This window comes from Molothrus ater, chromosome 9 (assembly GCF_012460135.2).
Source record: "Molothrus ater isolate BHLD 08-10-18 breed brown headed cowbird chromosome 9, BPBGC_Mater_1.1, whole genome shotgun sequence".
Taxonomy (NCBI): Eukaryota; Metazoa; Chordata; class Aves; order Passeriformes; family Icteridae; genus Molothrus; species Molothrus ater.
In genome coordinates this window covers 3945016-3965730 of record NC_050486.2, presented here as the reverse complement: position 1 = coordinate 3965730, position 20715 = coordinate 3945016, and the positions used below count along the sequence as shown (strand labels likewise).

The following is a 20715-nucleotide window of genomic DNA, read 5'->3' as shown; positions in this document are numbered from 1 at the left end:
GCATTAGGCAGTTTTCCTGGAAGCATTTTAGTGAGAAGATTGTAAAATATCGTTGAAAATTTGTCACCTAATCCATAAACACACCCCTAAACTTGTTCTACAAGGTAAAATAGTTTGTCTCCCGCTTTAGTGAAGGAGAATAGCTTACAAAAAAAAAATATCCCATTGCTTCCTCCTTCTGAGGTGTTTTTACTACTTTTTCTTTTCTCTTATTCCTCAATAATTTTGGAGTTCTTTTTTAACCTTAATGATTCTATATTTTTTCTATTTTTCTATTATTTTCTTATTTTTATATTACAAATTGTTGTGCTTCCAAATATGGTGAAACATTCTTTCCATCCACTGACTCACCTGTTGAAAACCTTGCAGCAGCAGGATGGCGTTTGGCATTTTGTTTTCCTTTCATTTATTCTGGTTCAGAATGAATTGGATACTGTGCTAGATTATCAAGGCAAAAAAAAAAAAAAAGAAAAGGAAAAAAAACCCTAAAACAAGAGGAGACAGTGTTCTCTTTCTAGGCACAAAGCTTCATTAAAATTGGGGAAATGGCACTGTACCTAAAAGTAATGCTGTTCTTTGCTTGTAGTCAAATTTGTGCCTGTAGTTTCACAAATCCTGCCTGCCTTATTTCCCTGTCAGATTTAAAAGCTGGTGCCCTCTTTCCAGCCTGATGGACTTGCTCAATCTGGATCACAGTACCTGTATTCTCACCAGTGTGCAAGTCTAATAAAAATCAGGCATTCTGCATAGCAGGTGGCTCTATGTTTCATTAAAACCCATAGCAGGTGGCCATAGATCCAATGGCAGCAGTTCCAGTATAGGAACAAATTACCAACTCCATCTCCCATGGATGTGAAGGAAGTAGTGACTGTCTTAACTCCACGACAGGATGAAAACAAGTCAATTCACAATTTAATGAGATTAGGCATTGCTTTCAAAGCATTCAGAATATGTATAAATGGTAGCTATTAATCATTGCAATAACTCACTGGGGCTGCAGACTGTCTGGCTGGGGCTGTGGATGGGAAGGTGGTGATGCCAGCTCCTGTCCCCACGACGGTAGCACTGCCAGCTCTGGTGACTGTAGAGCAGCTCTTACAAAACCTTGTGGTTTTCTGAGGGCTTTCACTCCAGAAATGGTGCCAACACCTTGAAGGCCTTGCTTTCCCCTCATAACCTGTTTATTCCCTAACAACTGTGAGAGCTGACAAGGAAATCGTAAAAGTCATTGCACTGCATCCCTTCAGAACAGAGCTCTTAGCAATGTAATAGTTTTTATTTTGGGGCCAGTTCCTTTTCTTTTCTTTCTCTTTCTCCTTTTGAGGAGCAACGCCTCATGGAGAGCTCAGCCTGGATTACAGGAATTTCAGGAGGGACCTTCTCACCCTCCAAATCATAAAAATTCATTGCATTGCATCCCTTCAGAACAGAGCTCTTAGCAATGTAATAGCTTTTATTTTGGGGCCAGCTCCTTTCCTTGCCCCCGTTGTCTTTTGACTCGTTAGGGAGCAACGCCTCATGGAGAGCTCAACCTGGATTACAGGAGCTTCAGGAGGGACCTTCTCGCTCTCCAAAGGCCCTGACAGGAGGGTGGGGTCGGGCTCTGCTCCCAGGGCACAAGGGACAGGTCGAGGGCGAATGGTGCTGAGCTGCGCCAGGGGAGGTTTGGGTTGGACAGCAGCAGGACTCCCCTCACAGAAAGGACGACGATGTAAATGTAAATGAACTTTGCAGTGAGGGTGGCAGACCGCTGAACAGCTGCCCAGGGAGGGCGTGGAGCCTCGCTTCTAGGAGACATTCCAAACCCGCCTGGACGCGTTCCTGTGTCACCTGCTCCGCCGGACTGGATAATGTCCAGAGGTCCCTTCCAACCCCAACAATACTAGGATTCTGTAATCAGACAGTGGAACGGGAGGCGGCGGAGCCACCATCCCTGCGGGTGTTTCGGGACGTGGCATGGGTACCCTGCTCTGTTTGACACCGCGGTGCCGGTCACAGCTTGGCCCCGCTGCTCTGTCCCAACCCCAGTGTTGCCGTGAGGGAGCGACCGCGCATCTCCCCCCATCTCCGCGCCCTCAGCGCCGGCTGGGGGCGGCACGGGCGGCGCTGAGGCGGCGCGTGCGCAGCCCGCGCGCGGCGCCGGGAGGAGGCGGGCCGGGGGGGGGGGTCTGTGCGCGCATGCGCGGGCGGGGCGGGCGCCCCCCCCACGCCGTGTGTGTGTGTGTGAGTGTGTGTGTGTGAGTGAGTGAGTGTGTGAGGGGCACTGTGGCCGCGGCCGCCCCGCGCCTGCGGAGCCGGTGGCGCGCGGCGACCCGCGCAGACACCGCAGCCCCTCCGGCAGCACCTCCGAGCGGCCGCCCCGCCGTCATCCATCCCCCCTCTCGCAGGTGAGCTGCGCTGTCGCGGCGGGGAGAAGAAGGAGGAGGAGGAGGGAGCCGGCGCCCGCCTCCGTGGGGCTCATTGTCCGGCTCCTCAGAGGAGGAGGAGGAGGAGAGAAGAAAGGAGGCTTCGCCCCGGCTCGCACGCCGGGCCTTGCAGGGCTGTTGCTGGCCGGGGATTGGAGGCGCTCCGTCCCCTCCCAGATCCGGGGAGGGTCCCGGCCCCCCCGGGGCTCCGCCGCCCACCTGCCGCCCTCTCGTCCTCCCCTTCCTCCTCCTCCTCCTCACACGGGGGTGGCGAGGAGCGGAGCCCCCTCTCGCCGGTGTGTACGCGGCGGGGCTCCAGCCTGGCTGCGGGACGGAGGGTTACGGGGCTTCGGGAGAGATGTTCGTCCCCCCGGTGCCTGCTTGCGGGGCTGAAGTGTGGTTTATAACGCGGACACCCCACCCTTGCTGTCTGTGGAACCCTCAGGGACCGGGGGGTTGGTGCGTGGGGACGGGCAGAGCCGCGTCCGCGTGTGGGGCACCGCGGGGCCGGAGGGCGGCCGGGGCGGAGCGCAGGCTGTGGCGGAGAGATACCGCTATCCATCGGTGCTGCCCCGGGGATGGGCCCCGCCACCGGGACACCAGGACAGGGACAGGGCAGTGCCCTGGGATGGGGACACGAGTGACAGGGCAATGCCCAGGGATGGGGACACGAGTGACAGGGCAATGCCCAGGGATGGGGACACGAGAGACAGGGCAGTGCCCTGGGATGGGGACACGAGTGACAGGGCAATGCACAGGGATGGGGACACGAGGGACAGGGCAGTGCCCAGGGATGGGGACACGAGTGACAGGGCAATGTCCAGGGATGGGGACACGAGGGACACGGCAGTGCCCAGGGATGAGAACACGAGGGACAGGGCAATGCACAGGGATGGGGACACGAGGGACAGGGCAGTGCACAGGGATGGGGACACGAGTGACAGGGCAATGCCCAGGGATGGGGACACGAGAGACAGGGCAATGCACAGGGATGGGGACACGAGGGACAGGGCAGTGCCCAGGGATGGGGACACGAGGGACAGGGCAATGCACAGGGATGGGGACACGAGTGACAGGGCAATGCCCAGGGATGAGAACACGAGGGACAGGGCAATGCACAGGGATGGGGACACGAGGGACAGGGCAATGCACAGGGATGGGGATACGAGGGACAGGGCAGTGCACAGGGATGGGGATACGAGGGACAGGGCAGTGCACAGGGATGGGGACACGAGGGACAGGGCAGTGCACAGGGATGAGAACACGAGGGACAGGGCAATGCACAGGGATGGGGACACGAGGGACAGGGCAGCGCCCAGGGATGAGGACACGAGGGACAGGGCAATGCACAGGGATGGGGATACGAGGGACAACATGGACAGTGGCTGTAAGAAGGGGGTGAACACCACATCGCACCACTTTGATGTAAACCAGGGTCATTTCAGAGCGTGTTACCTTCCAGTAGATGGGAATCTGCTCTAGAGGATGGACAAATAGATGCTGTTTATTAGACATGAGGTGTGTTTAGCATTATTTCTTTCCTGGCAGCAGATGATGGAAAGGCAGTTCTGTAGATATATTTCAAACCACGATGAGTGGTGCTGACAGGTAATATTGAGTAACTTGCCCTGTGAGTTTAATAGGAGTTACAGGCCTGGTGAAATTCTGTGGATGTGTATCTCTATTTGCAGGTTTCCTATACTGACACTGTTGGAGAGATCCCTCTACTGAAAAAGGTGCTTTTGCACAGGTCTTATTTCTGCACCCCTCCTTCTGTGCCTTTGCTGAATTAAAGAGCTTTGCAATGACAGATAGCTAGAAGAGGTGGAGACTATTTCTTTTCAAATGGGATCAGAAGATAATCAGGCAATCAAATGTTTGATAGGCCTACAGCTTTTTAGGTTTTCTCAGGATTGGAAAATATGGGATGCACAATGATTATTTCCTATTTTTCTCGTATAACTCCTTGCTTCTGCAGCTGACTTTGTTTTAGTTGTATTATGGTGGTGTTTATTTGTAAACAAAATGGGTATAACATTCTCTTCATGTCAAATGGTGGTTTGAGACCCTTTTTGGTATATAGACCTATTGCATGTGTTACTGGTTGTGCATAATTTTATTTAATGAATTTCAACTTGTGAGGTGTTTGTTTCAAAACATTATTAACTCTCAACAGGGCATTAGAAATAATACATGGATCAAAGCTTGAGAACGACTCATGCAGTTTTTTTGTGTATTATTGTAAGGTGTAGTATCTGATAGCAGAGCCAAAGGATTTCCATAGGCACCTCTGCATGAGCTGTACTGCCTCGGACCCTGCTTTTGGGAGCTGATATGATCCACATGGGTGCCAAAACAGCTGACTGAGTTGGCACCATCAAGTGCCACAGCATAATGTTGTACAGAAGTTGATAATAGTGATTTTTTTTTCTAGCAATGTCTCTGATTACTCTGGAAATTATTTTATGTTTCTGGGCTACATAAGTAAATTCCTTTTTTTTTTTTAATTTCGATGGAGGATTGAATTCCTTTTTTTTAAAGGAAATTCCTCGCAGAAGCAGAGTTATTCCTGCTTTCCACAGGCTCTGCACATCCCTGCTCGTGGGCTGTCTGCAGTCCTGCTCAGAAGTTGGCCGAAGCTGGGTCACTGGAACTGAGAGGGTGCCCTCTGGTGACATCTGTGTGTGGCGTTTGGGCTGCATGGAAAGGAGCGCTCCAGCGAGTCTGGAATGAAACATTGCTCCCAGCACAGCTGCGGGTGTGTTCGGCACGGAGATGCTGGGCTGGCTTGGCTCAGATGAGGGACAAGCGCTTGGGAATTCATGTGGAGGATGTACAGCAGTCCCTTGGTGTCTGGGAGCGCCCTTGTGAAATATTCTACCTTGTAATTTATTTTGCTGCATTTTAATATGAAATGTTTAACTTAGTCCAGTGGAGACAATGCTTCCCCCCCCAAGAAAAAAAAACCCTTCATGTGGTTATCCTCTTTACTTACCATTGGGTTTCGTTTGATTTTTTGGGGTTTTTTCCTGTAGAAATGTAGGGGTTTTCCTGCAGAATTTTGGAGCTGTCTTTTCCTTTTTACACTTCTATCTTGCCTTGTGACTGTAGATTAAAAATGCCAGTGTTTAGATGTTTTATTGATCTTTATGCTGCTCGGCACTAAGGAACAAGGATGAAGATACAAGGCTAACTTTAACTACAACCACTTGTGTAAACTTTGATTTTTGAAATCAACTGTGATTTTTGGATGACTGGGGTTTTTGAAATTGACTGAAATTGACAAAATTACTTTTTTACAGAAAAGTAATGCAGTCGTAGTGTGCTAATGTTCTGCTTGATGTCTTTGAATATTAAAAGATTTGAATTGACAAGCCACACCTCCATCTTAATCAGTTGGTTCCTCATTTTTTTTTTTTTACATTGAGATTTGGGGTTAATCTTTGCCTTTATATTTGCTTGAAGCTGAGTCATTTGAGCTCCTCCTTTCATTCAATAACTAAAGCTGAGTTGAAAATATCCTTTAGGGGTGGGGAGTGTAATTGGTTGCCTTTTTTCAAAGAATAAGCCACCAAAGGCATAATATATTTCTCTTCTAAGTATTGGTTTACAGCTCTTGTTAGAAAACAGACTTAGAAATGTATTTTCAAAATAATGAAAGATTTCTGTTAAAAATCTTTGCATTTAAATACCTGGAACTGCTGCAGTAGGAATCATCTTTTAATATAAGTGTATGTGTCATAGTTAGTGCATGAACAGAAGCTTTGTGGGCTTCATGTTTGGTCTGTTTATGAATTAATCACCTTAAAGGACTGCTGAAGTGAGGGTGTCTTCATGCTGCAGTTGGGCGTTTTAAGTAGGTTCTCTGTATGCTCAGTCCCCTGGAATGTGTGGCTGTGTGACTGCAACTCCTTTTGTTTTACAAAGATCCATAAAAGCCTGGTAGGATTCTAGGGAGAATGGCATTGGAGTCCTGGCTCTGGGCAAGCTGGTCCCACCGGGGCTTCTGCCCAGCACGATGGGGCCATCCAAGATGGGAGCTGGAGCAAGGCAGGGGGTGAGGGGTGGGAGGGCTCCCAGCGCTGGCTCTGCAGTCAGGAGGAGCTGTCAGGAGAAGGTGGGGAGTAGGGAGAGGCTGCCCAAAGCCCTAAACAGGGAGGCTGTATCCTGCATCGTGGTGTGTTGTGAACACTGGAGCTGTTGGCTTTGACTCAGGAGTTAGAATGGCACAAATGATATAAAATAAATTATATAAATGATAAAAATAAATGAAATAAATTATATAAATAAGTGATGGGCATTGGAGTGGCTTGTGGCCAAGGGAGGCTGTTCCCAGTCTGGGTTTCAGTTTATAGGAGAGTTTGTCTCGAAAGGGACCTGTTTGGTGAATCTTACAGTATGGCAAATAAAACACTGGGAAGTCTAGTGAGTCATCACAAAGAGTTTGAAAATGCAGTGTTCCTGACCTGCGTTTAAGGTTGATCTTTACTCTCCTGGACTCACTGCTCTGAGGTGTGCTGCTTTAGTGCACTCTCAGCTGGTGTTCTCAGAGCTCCCCACGGGCTTCCAGATGCGTTGTGGACTGTCATGTGGCACAAGTGGTGTCTGCCTTGAACCCTGGCAGATCCCCTGAGTTTGCTCACTGAGTGCTTCCTACCCCAGCCTTATTGTCCCTGTAACTTTTTACATGTCAGTAACTTCAGCACAGACAAACCACAGCTAGGTGGTGAGGTGTACTTTTCCATAAGGATAGGGTTCCCTTTCTCTTCCCATGGCTTTGTTGTCCTACAGTCCTGACTTACAAGAATGACAGTTCAGGTAAAACTGGGAAAAGAAGCAGCTGTGTACCTTGCAGGACCTAGAGGCTTTGCTGTTATTTCTAAGGGTCTGCACTGTTTAGGTGTGTTTTGGCTCTTTGTATCAACTGCATCAACAAGTCAGGGTTTCCTTCCCCAGAAACTCCCTGGCTGTGCTGCAGGCACAGCTGTGGCTGGCACTGAGAAGCTCTCGAGCTACTAGGTCAGAATATCAAGAAACTCTCTCATCAGCCCCTCCTGAGCATCATATTTGTGGTTTAAAAACCTGCCTATTTCTCAGTGTAAAGAGCAGCCTCCTGTGTTAAAGATTAAGGCTGTAACATGGCAGTTGATTTGATGCCAGACTTAAGAGAACACCACATCCACTGCTGTGTGATGGTCAAGGGGAAGCCTTTCCCTTTTCTCCAGGCTGATGCTCCTTGCAGTCCCCTAGGATAGGACAGATCTTGATTCAAACTCCTAAGAATAGTTATTTATTCTGTTTCTTTGAGATGCAGGACTTGTGGCCTGTTCTCCATGCCTGTTTCAGAATTCCATTTGTATTTAAATGTGCACATACATTCTGTAGGCACGGGAAGCCTGAGCTGGCGTGTGAACGTGTGCCTGGCCTATTTTCCCTGCTCTGTCTGAGGAGACTGTGAGTCTGTCCCATGTATTCCAAGTGTGACCACAACAGTTAGTGTAGCTCAGTGCCTCATCAGTATGTAGTTGAGATTTGAACATGGATTAGAACAAGCTGGCTGAAGTTCAATCCAGATAAAATATACATGATGATGTGGATGTAATTATCAGCCTCCCTAATTGAAGGGCTGCATTTGCTATTTGGTAGAAGTGTTAGTGCCCCCTGGTGACTCACGTTTATTACTTGTTCTTAGCAATCATACTGAAGCAGTAAAATCAGGCTGTTTTAAGCCTTTGACTGGAAACTGAGACCCCCCCCCCCCCCCCCACCAGCTGATTAGACCTGGAAAGTTTTGACTGGAAATTGTCTTTGCCCTTCCTCCCGTGGGTTTTAGATAGTAGTGTAGTTCCTAGTGCAAGTAAGGAACTGTAACAAGCCTGGGTCAGTTAAGGAGTTGAAACTAGCATGGCCAAGGCATAAGCAGAGCTGCCAGCGAGGGAATTTGATTGTGGAGCTTGCTATGAGCTCCTCTGCCAAAAAGTGGTTGGCCCAATTTATTAATTTCTTGAAGCTCATGAATCTCTTGACTTACAGTGCTTGTCCTGTGTGTCCATCAGCTGTCTGAGGGCTGAAGTGCTCAGAGAAGAAATGGGTAACAGGGTTTGCGGAGGAGAAGCTTGAGGTACCCTGGCTCTCAGGCTGTAATTCCATTTTAAAGTGATTTGGATGCAGAAGGCTTTGCTGGCTTTGGAGCTGCCTCAGTGGCACTTGGGCTTTGGGATATGTATGTGTCACCTCTTTTCCTCTTTAATGGAGCTGTGCTATTGGCAGCAATCAATTCAGTCTGAAGTGACCTAGGTCTGGCTGTCCATGCTCTGACCATTGCTGTAGTAGTGTGGCATTAAAAGTTGTTTGATTTGTGCCTCCCTCATTATTCATTAAGGGGCAGCTTGGAGACTCTAATCAGCTCTCATTGAAATGGGCTCAGATTGATTGTGCTGGGGAAGAAGGATATTGATCTTTTTCAGAAGTTGAAGGTGTATTTCTTAGATAATAGTGGCTAGATAAAACTGGCAGAGATCCCGAAAAGAGTGATCTTAATGCAGTTTGTAAATTGGATTGCTGTTATCACATTATTTATGTGCCCAGGGTTGGGGGTAATTGTCTAGACTCTAGTATTATATTTTCATTTAGATCTAGAATTAGTGGTATAGTGTCACAGAGTGACTGGACTCAGACTGAGACTAATAAGTGAATAAACAGGACTAGTACAAAACACATTTTCTGCTGCGATACATCATTTTCAGATTAATGTGTAAGCAGGCAGAAGCCTCCAGTGAAAAGCTGAAGGTCTCATCTCTACTGTTTTTCTTTATTAGCTTCATATATGAATCTTTCTGAGGAGGTGCATAAGCACAGATAGACTTGTGAGTTCTGTGTAAAACTCAAATCTATAAACTCTGTAAATGGTTGTTTCTAGTCCACTTGTTTTATTGCCAGGTTTGTGTAATCTTCTAATTGCTCTGAATTTCTGTTGCTTGCTTGATAACTTTGGGGTCCTCCACAGCTGTAACTAATCTGAGTTGGTTTGTAATTGAGTTAGATTGTGACCCCATGTGCAGCTTATTTATTGACTGCTCACTCCTCTCCCTGTATTGGCAGAGAGATAATGCAGCAGAGAGAGCTGCAGGAAACTTACCCAGCTAAGAAATTAAGCTTCCCCCCTGGTCCTTGCCTTGTGGTTCAGTTTGATAGTTTTCCCCCAAGATGTTCACTTCAGCTATACAAACTCCTGGGCTAAGCTCATGGCCCAGAAAGGAACATGAAAAAGCATTAGTGATGGAGATGAATGGTGAGTATAAAATCAAGTTCCCATAAACCAACTGAAATCAAAAGTGGATCAAATGTCAGTTGTTTATTAGCTGAGCTTGTGGAGTGGCTATCTTGAATCCCTAGCTGGGTGTGCAAGTCTGGGAGCTTGAAATAAAGTTGAAATTTTGTTTCAGATTTTATGCAGGAAAATTTAAGGCATTTTAGGATCCTTGTGGCACTTCTGAAAATCCATTTTGCATAGAGCTAAACTCTGCCATTGTTGCATCTTTTACAGTAGGCTGGTGAAGTGAGTTGGCAGTGATGATGATGTTGGTGGAAACTTGTTCATACAGCTGATCATGTCCAGAAGTCTGTAAAGTATTTTGGGGATTCCAAGAGCATGTGCAGTTAGCAGATGTGAGGTGTTAGAATGCTGGTAGCATTGCATAGTTTCCTGTGTGCTCATTGTGGATTTCAAAATGCACAAATTCTAAGTGCCAGACCACTAAAAGATAAAAAGGTCCAAAGTTTCCAGCTGCTCACTTTCCCATTACTGCATCACTGGTTTGTGCTGTCACTAATTGGTAACTTCATGTTATGAAGTGTATTGATAAAGCACACGTTTACGTGGATGACTCTCAATTGTTGTACTTCCTCTCCCAGTGTCGTGTCATTAACTTTCCCTGGGTGGTTCAAGGGCACCTGCACAGTGCTGCTGTTGCTGGCAGGTCCAGAGCGCTCTGCCAACAGCCACTTTTCCCATGTGCTTTATTGGTAAGCCTACCTGAGAAGGGGCAGCTATCTCGTGTATTTTTAGAATATTAGTCATGTACTTTTAGACTGACCAGTTTGTTTAGGCATTAGTCATCAGGCTTGTCTGGTAAGTGCCTCTAAATAATTTTGATACAATTATTGATCAGACTTTTACAGAACTATGCCCACAGGCATTTTGGAAAAGAATAATGTGTGAGAGTAGAATCCATTGAGTTCAGTCCTTCCATGCAGTTGAAGTGATTTGCAAGTATTTTCTGGAGCTCAAAGTGCAAAATTACTGAAGTATTAGCAAGATTTCTGCTTAGCTACACGTGAACCCTCTGCTCCTGAGAGACATGAGTGTGGTGCACAGTGAGCAGCCTGAAACTCGGGGCATTTGTTGGGGTGGGTAAAATCTGGCCCTTGCAGGTCTGCCTCAAGATAAGATGAAGTTAAACATTACCTAGCTCTGAGGCTTTATTATTATTACCTTTTAATATGTCATTCACTGATGGTGTCAGGTGTGTGGTTTCTTAGGAAACTGTTTCCTGTGTTCTTTATATCAGAGCAAATGTCCCTCTGTGGTAGAAATGTTTTTGCTACTTTGTGTTTGAAAAAGGCTTTGCTCTCCACTCATTGCTGGTTGTTTGCTCTGTTGATCATACATAATTTCTTACAATCCTCCTTTGGGGATTTTTTTTCCCTCCTAGGCTGGGCCTATTTTGCATTTATTTTGAAGAGATTTTGCCAGGTAGGTCTTTGATAACAGAGTTTGGTATTCATAGTGATGTGCCTTGCTAAGTTTTTAATGGTGCTTTAAACAAGCACATATTGTGTTACATTGGACAAAGGAAGGTGGCAGTGCCAAATCTAATCACAGTGTGAAACTGTGATTCTTTGATTATCTTTTGTACCCTTAGGTAGCTGTAGGTATGCTGGCAAAAGATGATTTTATTTGTGGAGGTTGTTCAGCTCTACTGCCAATATCTGTTAAAGTGGCTGAGTGTCCACCTGGAATAATTCTAAAGGAATTTAGAGAGGAAAATGATGTTAACCAAATTGTAGTCAGGAGATGAAACAAAAAAGCAAGCTTGGTAAGTTTTCCCTATTGATGTGTGCCAGAGGTACAGTGTTTTATAAAGCTGAAGGCACATTAAAGCAATATGAAGCAAAAAAAGCTATTTTTGAGGTACTAAAGTATTTCTTTACCTTTGAGGAATGGCAGGTAAGCAGATGGAGTGCTCTAGGACCTGCTTGAGAGCAGCTTCCTCAGTGCCTGCATGTAATGACTTGCCCTTGGACCTAATTAACTCACTGGCTTTTTTTTTAATGTGGATAGGGTCTATGTGATGACAGAACTTGAACTGTATTTCATGCTGTGACTTGCCTTTAATACTTCTGTAAAGTCAGTCTTGACTCTTTTCTGAAGCTCTCTTGGTGGGGAGGCTTCTTCAATGAGGAGCTAGTTCATGTTTCAGATAAAGCAATTTAATTTATCTTCAAAGAGGTATTTCTATAGCTGTGTGTAAGCTGGTATTCAGGGACACAGGTTTGTTAAGAAGAGAGGTCTAAAACTGTTCAAGACCAGCAGTTGGAGCTCTTTTAATTTCTTCTGGTTTTGGTCATCAATGCCATATGACTGGGAGGGAGAGGGGAAAGAAATATCCATGTATGTGTTGTTGTTGCACTTTGCTATATTATTTTTTTTTTGTATGTACAATAGAAAGTTTGAAAGTATTTAAGGTGACATTATGTCAGGGCTTATAGCAAAACTTAGCAAGTGTGTAAAACAGGTATGAACTTTTAAGCATGTTTAGACTAAAAGGAGTTGACAATATGCACTATTGATTTGAGGCTGATGTGGTTTTGTTGAAGAATAATTCTTGATCTGAATTGTATCACTTATAAGCCAGTAAAGACATTAATTGAAAGGGCATTGTTGAGGCCAAAGTCTTTTATGAAGAGTAGGTTTGGGAGATGTGAAATCTGTTGTGCAGATCTGTGTGTTGATACAATTCAGAGGTGTGCTGTATTTGTGCTGCACTGTTAGACACACACAGAAATCCAGCTGGCATCTGTTAAGTGATACTGCTAAAAAGAGAAGATAGCTCCTTGCATTATTTATCAGACAAACGTAAGAGATGTCTTACTAAGCTATTGCACCCACAAAACTTCTGTTAAATCCCTCATTTGCAAACAAAGATATATTGTAGAAGAATTTAGACCTTTATTTCAGCTGTACCTGGGAGGTTTTTTTAAAGGTAGCTCTTACTTTCCTGACTTAAGAAATTTTTTTACTTACTTTTTCTTCATCTCTTTTTATGAGGTAATAATCTTAAATGGAAAACAGAATCAGGCAGTAGTGGAGTTAAAGGACGTGGACAGAGGTGAGATCTCTGCAGGGACCAGGAAAAGACAGGCTTCCCTTGCTGCCTTGGGATTTGCCTGAGTTCTGTGCTGCTTTCAGGTGTCAGATTTCTGTGTCTGGTACTGAATGTCGTGGATCTCTTCTTGATTCTACTTGAAGTGAGGGAGGGAAGATGAGGAGAAGTGATGGACTTCAGCAACTGAAGGTTTTGTTGTTTGTCTCTTTCTCTGGTGTCATCTTTCCCTATTATGTTCCAGCCTGTTAATGGAATTGGATATCTTTTTTTCCCCAGGGCAGTAGGGTGTGTTTCTATGATCTTATCATTAGACTTGCTGATCACTGTTTCTTTGTTGCTTTTTCTGTATTTCTGATTCTCCTGAAGTTGGTAGAAATGCTTACAGGAAAAAAAATTGCTGTCTTTTGGAATTCATAGTCAGCATCTTCTCTGAAGATGAGGAGGCTGATATTTTTAATGTAACAATACTTTAAATCAGAGAACATGTCATGGAAGAGGTACAGGAGTCTTGCCTAGGCTGGAGATGCCACTTAGGAATTGTGTTCTCTTTTGGGTGTGGGGCTTTTGGGGCCGGGTTGAGCATTTGCTTGGGTCCCAGGGTGAGCTGATGTTGAATTGGCTCCATTTGTCAGTGAGGGGGCTGCTTTATGCAGCAGTCTCTGGTAGAGCAGCCCTGCTGTCTGATGTTTGCCACCTCTGTCAGATTGATGGTGTTTATTAGCCACACACAGCTCTCCTGGAAAGCCCTGCTCTGTTGTTTGTGAACAAACTAGATTCTTCTGTCAGAAAGACCCTGTAAATCCTTATATGAATATTGCATTTAAATTAGTAGTTGGGTTGCCTGTTTTTGCTTAGGTAGTTTTTGTTGGCTGACTTGGAGGTAGTGAAAGATAAATTTGTATAGATCATTAAAATAGCTTTGCTTTTAAGTGATAAAGCTGTTTCAGAAGTATCACCTGCCAAAACACACTAACCATGTTGTGGCTGGTGACTTCAGGGTATTTCAACAGTAAGGTACTAATACCCTATTTATGATGTGGCTGGTTCTCTTTTATGTTTAAATAACAGCAGGACCAGCATGAACCTCCCCTACTCGGCAAGCTGAACGTGAAACTAAAAGATTAAAGTGTTTTCAAAGGGCAGCCAAGGTATTGACTTTTGCAGCCATTCTTTCAGCAGGTAAGAGGCAACTTGCTTCTTGCTAGTTTAGCATGGGGAAATGCATTACTAATTTGTGTTTTGCTTTGGTTTTTTAGTTTGATGATATGGATGATCTTGACTTTGAGATAATACTGAAAGCTCTTAATTAGTTTAGTTTATATATATACACACACATGCACACACGTATGTATTTAATTGGGCTCCCTGTTGAGCTCTCCCAGCTGAGTTTGTTTCCCAGCACACTTTCTCTTCACTGCAGCTTTTTTGTTGCTCAGGCAAGGCTGCTCCTGCTTTGGTGTGCAGCATCCAGTCATCCTTCTAATGTTGACAGATTTCCTTGTACCTCCAGAACAAGGACAGTTTAATGATAGTAATGACGAGGCAGTATCAAATCCTTGTCCAAACTGTAACTTGGGCTACTCATTCCCAATACTTAGAAACAATTGCTCAGACCCTTTCAGTTCTCTGTGTTAGGGGCATTTCTTTCATGTTTTTTCCTCCTTTTCAAGGTGAATCTTGCATGAGAGCAAAAATGCTTGTCTTGGCTAAGCTACATATTTGTGTGACTGGATTTTTGTTTTAAGGCAGCAATCCAGGGCATGGCAGGGCTCAAAGAAGTGCTGTATTTTCATTTAGATGAGGTGAACAATTAGCTTCCATTGGTTTGTCCACAATGACCAATCTTTAGAAAAAGCCAGTGTTGTTGGTTATTCTGAGCCAGAAGATGTCCTCTCTGCAGAAGGGGGAAAAAACATGTTTGTGCAAAATTTAGGACAGAATTCCTGCAGGATTCCTGCCAGAAGTTGCCAGGGAATCCTTACCTGGTAGATGTCTTAGGATCTGAGGGTCTTTGCTTTAATTCTTCTAATTGTGTTTTTTTCCTTGAGCTTTGTGCTGCTTTGTTGCTGTGATGGTTTTGGTGAACCTGGAAAGGAAGCAAAGCAATTTCCAATCATTTTGCTAAGATCAGAGATTTTGGCTATTAGTATTAGTGAAGTAGCAGATAGGGGATTCTTTTGGAAGGTTCTAATCTGTGAGCTTTTTAAAGATAAAGTTACCATCACCTTGTGGTCCCATGACAATGGGTTTTATATCCCTACTTGTGATAGCTTGCCCTGTCATGCACTTTCTTGCATTATAGCATTCTAGTTTGACTTTTCATCAGTTAAAAGATTAACAAAAAGTTGAATATAATTCTCTTTTTAGTTCAATGAAATGTTAAATGGCATGGTTTCCTTAAAAGGAAAGTGTTAACTGCTGTAAATCAGTAGTTTACATTCAAAACACCATTTTCCTTCAAATCCATGACAGCTCTATTGTGTACAGAGTACCTCTGTCATTACTCTTGGACCCAAGTTTCCAGCTTGCACATGTCTGCACTTAAATCAATCTTTAATGTCTGCTTTCATTGATTTGGCAGAAATGGACACAGCTGTGTTTCATAAGCTTAAGGATATGTTTGAGTGATAATTACCCAGTCATCCACTGAATAGCTCAAATATCCAAGTAGCTGGCTAGGATATCACTTGTGAACATACTGTGCTGAATTCACAGTGCTGGAATAATCTTAAAAATCCTTCTTGACAGTCTGTATCGAAGGCATGTCATTAATCTTACCCCTGCAGTGTCTTTCTCTTGGTTTTGTAACAAGAATTTAAGGCTTGCCTTTACTGCCCTTAGAGGTATACAAATGATTTTGTATAGCTGGTTCTTACTCCTTGCCAGCTGTGCTCTTCAAATTAATGCTTGTGCTGCTACATCTCAGTGTCTTTTTGATGTCTTCTGGAAAGCATTGTGTTCTCCAGCAGTTACACAAGTTCTGTAGATATTTATGATGTCATTCCCTCTTTAGGGCACATCCTTTCATCAATAATGCAGATAGATGGCTTAGAAATGGCTCCAGCAGGGCTCTTGTTTGTAATGCCCATTTACCTGAAATCACATTGAGATTTTTCTGGTGACTGGACTGTTATTGTTTGTGAACAAGCAATGAATGGGTTTACCAGAATTTCAGGCCTTCAAATAAATTCCTGTCTACCCTGAGTGTCTACAGAGACACCCTGCCCTGTGATCTACCATAAGTTTCTCTTTTGATAACAAGAAAAAAAGTCTGATGCCATCTTAGAAATACATTTTCCTCCTTCATGAAAATACACACTCTGAGTTGTTTCAGTTGAAGCAAACATATTTTTGGTCAACAGTTTCAAGCACTTTGAGTGGGTCACTGATAAATGGTCAGGCCATCTGACTGTTGGAGTCCTGTACTTGAGTTAACTTGCTTTCCAGGTTTCTGTGACTTGGTTTCCAGGTGTTTTATTAGGCTGGTGCTTTGGTGGTCACTGGTTGCTGACTGATCTTGGGTGGAGAAAGGTATTTAAGTGATGGCTATTTGAATCTTTATCTGTTCTCTCCTGAGCTGGCTGATTTACTGAGGCCCTTCCAAAGTGAGACAGAAATATGGAAAAGAGGTGAATGGGATGCTCAGATTCATAAATAACTGGTTTGTGTGTTGTTTGCTTGTTGAAGTTGTGTGCCCTGGGCTTGACACACTTCCATAAATGAATGCAGGGATGGTGACACAGGTGGCACAGAAGATCCCCTCTCTCCCCCAAATGTCTGTTGTAGTTTCCCATAGCAGTCATCATAGCAAACAGGCAATTCATAGGCTGATAGATTTTTCCCTGTTAGCACCATTTCTATAGCAACAGTGCATATCAATGCATGATGTTCAGGACAGAATAATTATAGAGAACATGGCTGAAATGTTGCTGTCCCAGGTTTTACTGATAAAGGCTGTACTCATCTCTCTGAAAGCTGAATTTCAAACCAGACTAAGATATTGTGTGTCCTCTTTGAGAAAGGTCCTTAGTGTTTATTAGTGGCTTAATAAACAAATACATTAAAATGTTCTCTCAGCAGTATTTTCTTCTGAGTAAAAAACTCAGGTGTTCAACAGGGGAGGAGTTTTGACTTCTTTTCCTTTTATGCCTTACTGTACAAACCAAGGGGGCAGCCAAGGCTGGTGGATGAACCAAGTCCTTAATTCTGTGGATTTGGAGGCTGTTATTGAGCAACACTTGGGATTTTCTCTCTTGTTAAAAACTGTCCCAGGATGGTTTGATCATCTTAATTTTCGTTTGGCTGTTTGCAATTTTGACTCTAGGACTTAACTCAAATTTCCATGCCTACTCCTGGAGGCATTTTCTTTACATTTTTCTTTACATTTTCTTTACCCTGTGTGATGTGTAGGTTTACACAGGAAATTCAGAGTGGATCCTCAGGCTTAGTTTTTGTCAGGTTTTTTCTTCATGTGTTTTTGGCATGTGAGGCTGGTGATTTGCTGGTGTCAGAGTTCCTGGAGTCTGTTTGCAGTAACAAAACTCAGGCTGTCAGTTGTCATTCCTGTCTCAGAACTTACAAGTGTGCCACTTACATACAATTATATTCAAGTATTTTTCCCCATTTTTTTCCTTCTGAGAGAAGGCATGGCACCTGCATGGATCCATTTGCAGATCATTACAATGATTTTCTTCAAGTCTGCCTTCTGCTGAAATTTGTTGTGCTGCTTTATTGAAAATAATAATAAAGAAGCTAGGAATACAGAAGGCAGTTCTAGAGACTGTTCACTGTGAGATGTGTTATTTTTGCTGATGCAGAGTTTTAATAATTCTTCCCCATTTGTGTGTTACTTGTGTTATCCTCAGACAAAGCAAAACTGGATCTAACTACCTCTGAAAAGAGTTTTTGGATGCTGAAGTCCATGTTAGCAGCATTCAGTGCTCCACTGGTGCATGCTCTGAAGGATGATATCCCTGTTCAGAATGGTGTCCACAGATGTGTTGTTTATTAATTCCAGTGATTTCGTGCCTGCACTTCTTAGCCAGAATAACACTTTGCAAACTGAGCATCACTTAATCAAGGGGACATTAATCAATTACTTCTCTTCTTGTTTGCAAACAAAAATGACAACTGTATGGCTAAGTGGTGGAGGTCTTGAAAATCCAATTGGGGAAAGATTATCATCTTATAGAACTGCCTAATTAATTAAAATTATTTGCCTCTAGTTTAAATCCTATTTATTTTCTTTGCAATCTTTTTACTTCTTATTCTTGAAAATAAGTATTTCCTTCAGCAATGTCTCTAGGTTATGTTTTCTCCTGTTGTGTCTTTGGGACAAGGAGGGATTCTGCTCTGGTTCCTTACTGAGCAAACCTGGATTTCTTCTTCAGGATGAAAACAGATTTTGCTCCAAGAGGTTAAACTTTGGGTTTGTTTTAGTTGTGGGAGGGAGATCAGGAAGGAAGAACCTTACACTTTCTGTGCTAAAAGAATTCCCTACTGCTTACTCTTTTGCAATATGGGAGGGAAACCAAAGTATGTCTCATAAATTCAAGAGTTTCGCTCTTCTGATAACAATTGCAAAGTTAAAAAATTGCAGATCCAAAGAAATAAAGCTTTGTTCTCTGCACTTGTCTCAAGAACTACAATCAGAGGCTTCTTGGTGATCTCTGAAGAAGAAGCACCAGGGACCTGATGATTTGTAAGCAGTTTGAGAGCAGAAAGTACTTCAGGTTTTGTGCAGTATTGTCTCAGTGTGCCCACACTTTGTCTTTTAACACTCAGACACTGCTGGAGAGGCCTTTAGGTAGCAGAATGCCAACCTCTTAGGACCTCATGCTAGGCCTAAATAGCACATACACGTGTTCACATTTTTGGCTTACTCCATTTGTTGCCTGCAATGATCCTTTTCCTTCTGCGTGATTCGTGCCTTTGTGAGGGCCCAGATCTGCCACTGCTTGCAGCTGTGTACCAGTTCTCATACTCCAATTTGTTGCCTTCTGCTAGAATATCTCCCATTTAAGTCTTGGCCCTGAGTCAGTCCACTGAGGAAAGCTGCTTTGGAGTGGTGGAAGTCAGAGTGGTAAGGATCTCCTTCCTATTTGTGTGTAACTAACCTGGAAAAATTTCCATTTTGAGCTGAACCTCTTGATTGTTGTTGCAAGTTGATGACAGACTGAGATAATGGTTTGATTTTTGTAATAGGATTTGGTAAATGAGTAACTTGTGCCTTGGAGAAAGATATTCTGGCTTTCAGTTTTGGTTCTTCTTTCTTTATCTCATCCTAGGACATGGGAGCTACAAGTTGTACCAGTTTTTGAGATTAAAAAGCGGGGCATGGGTACTGGAGAACCACAGAGAAGAGGCCTAGATAGCTGGAAACCAAGATATGAATGAGACAGAGCCTTGCTGTTACCTTGCTGTTATCTCTCTCTCTTTCTTTATTTCTCCCCCAGCCTCCTTCCATTCCCTAAGTTGGGGAATGAGGTGCATAAAAGCAGCAATAGGATTGATTCAGAACAAATTATAGTCAAAGTGCTCTGTGAATAGTGTCTTAAAGAATAATAATTTTGCCTAATTGACAGCTAAAGCCTTTTTCTAAGGTAGAAAAAGAGAATCTAAATTTAAATGAAACTTCATTTTTATTTAAGACTTCAGTGTCAAACCTAATGAAAGAACTTTTTGTTCCCTTTCTTGCTATTCCGTGGATTCTAATTTCATCTGTCTTGGAGCTTAACCAGCTGATACTGCTGTGACTGTTGTGCAACAGATGCTTGGGGAAAGAATGTGTGTGTGACAGAAGTGAGCTGTGTGAGCACAGAAGTGCTTTGAGTTTGCAGCAGGAGTCTGTGTCACTGGGTCAGCTGTGACAGTCTCTGTCAGGAAGGAATCCAGCATCAACTTAAGCAGCTGAGAGATATTTGCTGTTAGTGGTGGTGTCTGAAAACTGTTCAAGAACCCAATTGCTGGTACTCATGTTTTGAGCATAAATTTGCATTTTATTCTTCTGGTTTATCTGCATTACATACTTCTGGTTTATCTGCATTATACACTTCTGGTTTATCTGCATTATATACTTCTGGTTTATCTTCCTGATAGTTAAATATGGCAGTTGTGTCCTCATGCAGATCTCAGTTTCCTACCATAAGCAAGCTGAGGTCTCATGGGTTCTGCTTAGGAAAGAAGTTTCACTGCCTTCAGAATACCTGCAAGCCCTTCTGTGCATGCATTTCATGGAAAAACGTTTTGGGAACAAGGTGACCAGAATTGCATAGAGTACAGCATCAGTGTCCCTTTTGCAATGTTTTGCAGGTAGTGTTGGTTCATAACTCATGTAAATATCTGGGTCTCACGTGGCTACTTCATGCTTACAGCTTTAGTGGCATCATTTCCAGCTGAAATTCACAGCAGAAATTTTACAGGAGTCAGCTACAAGAGTCCTTTAATGATTGACTTTTTTTCTTTTCATTCTTCTGTCCATCAGATAGTTTTATTTCTCCTGTATTACATTGTTTTCCTGTATTTCTAAATGGTTTTTGTTACAATATTTGTAGTGGTATTGCACATTTAATAACTCTTAGGGGAGCATAATATTAAAAAAACAGATTACTATCTGCTTTTGTCATGCCTCTACCCAACGTGTGTCTTCTCTCTTTTATCTCAGTCTTCACTAGTGGTAAATTAGGCAGTGCTTTGCCAAGATACTCACATCTGGAGATTTCATAGTGTGTGAGATTTTAGGTCTGGGATTTTATTATTTTCAGTGATAAATTTCCTTCAGGAGAGTGCAGTAGTATTAACTTGCTTGAGCTTTTATGTCTTTTGTGGAAGTTACTATTTTTATCAGTTTTACTATTTTAATATCATCATGCCTACTGAAAACTGAATTAAAGTGTGGCTTTAGGTGATTTTCATTTCTCTTC

The 20715-nt window shown here is 43.5% G+C and overlaps 1 protein-coding gene across 2 annotated transcripts in view; it reads left to right on the top strand.

The window, feature by feature from the left end:
* The first annotated feature begins 2225 nt into the window (after window positions 1–2225).
* RALGPS2 (Ral GEF with PH domain and SH3 binding motif 2) overlaps window positions 2226–20715 on the top strand; it is a 116212-nt gene continuing 97722 nt past the window's right edge. For both annotated transcript variants that reach the window (XM_036387387.2, XM_036387385.2), the window contains exon 1: window positions 2226–2387. The gene's annotated coding sequence lies outside the window, so the exon portion shown is untranslated. The remainder of the gene's footprint in view (window positions 2388–20715) is intronic.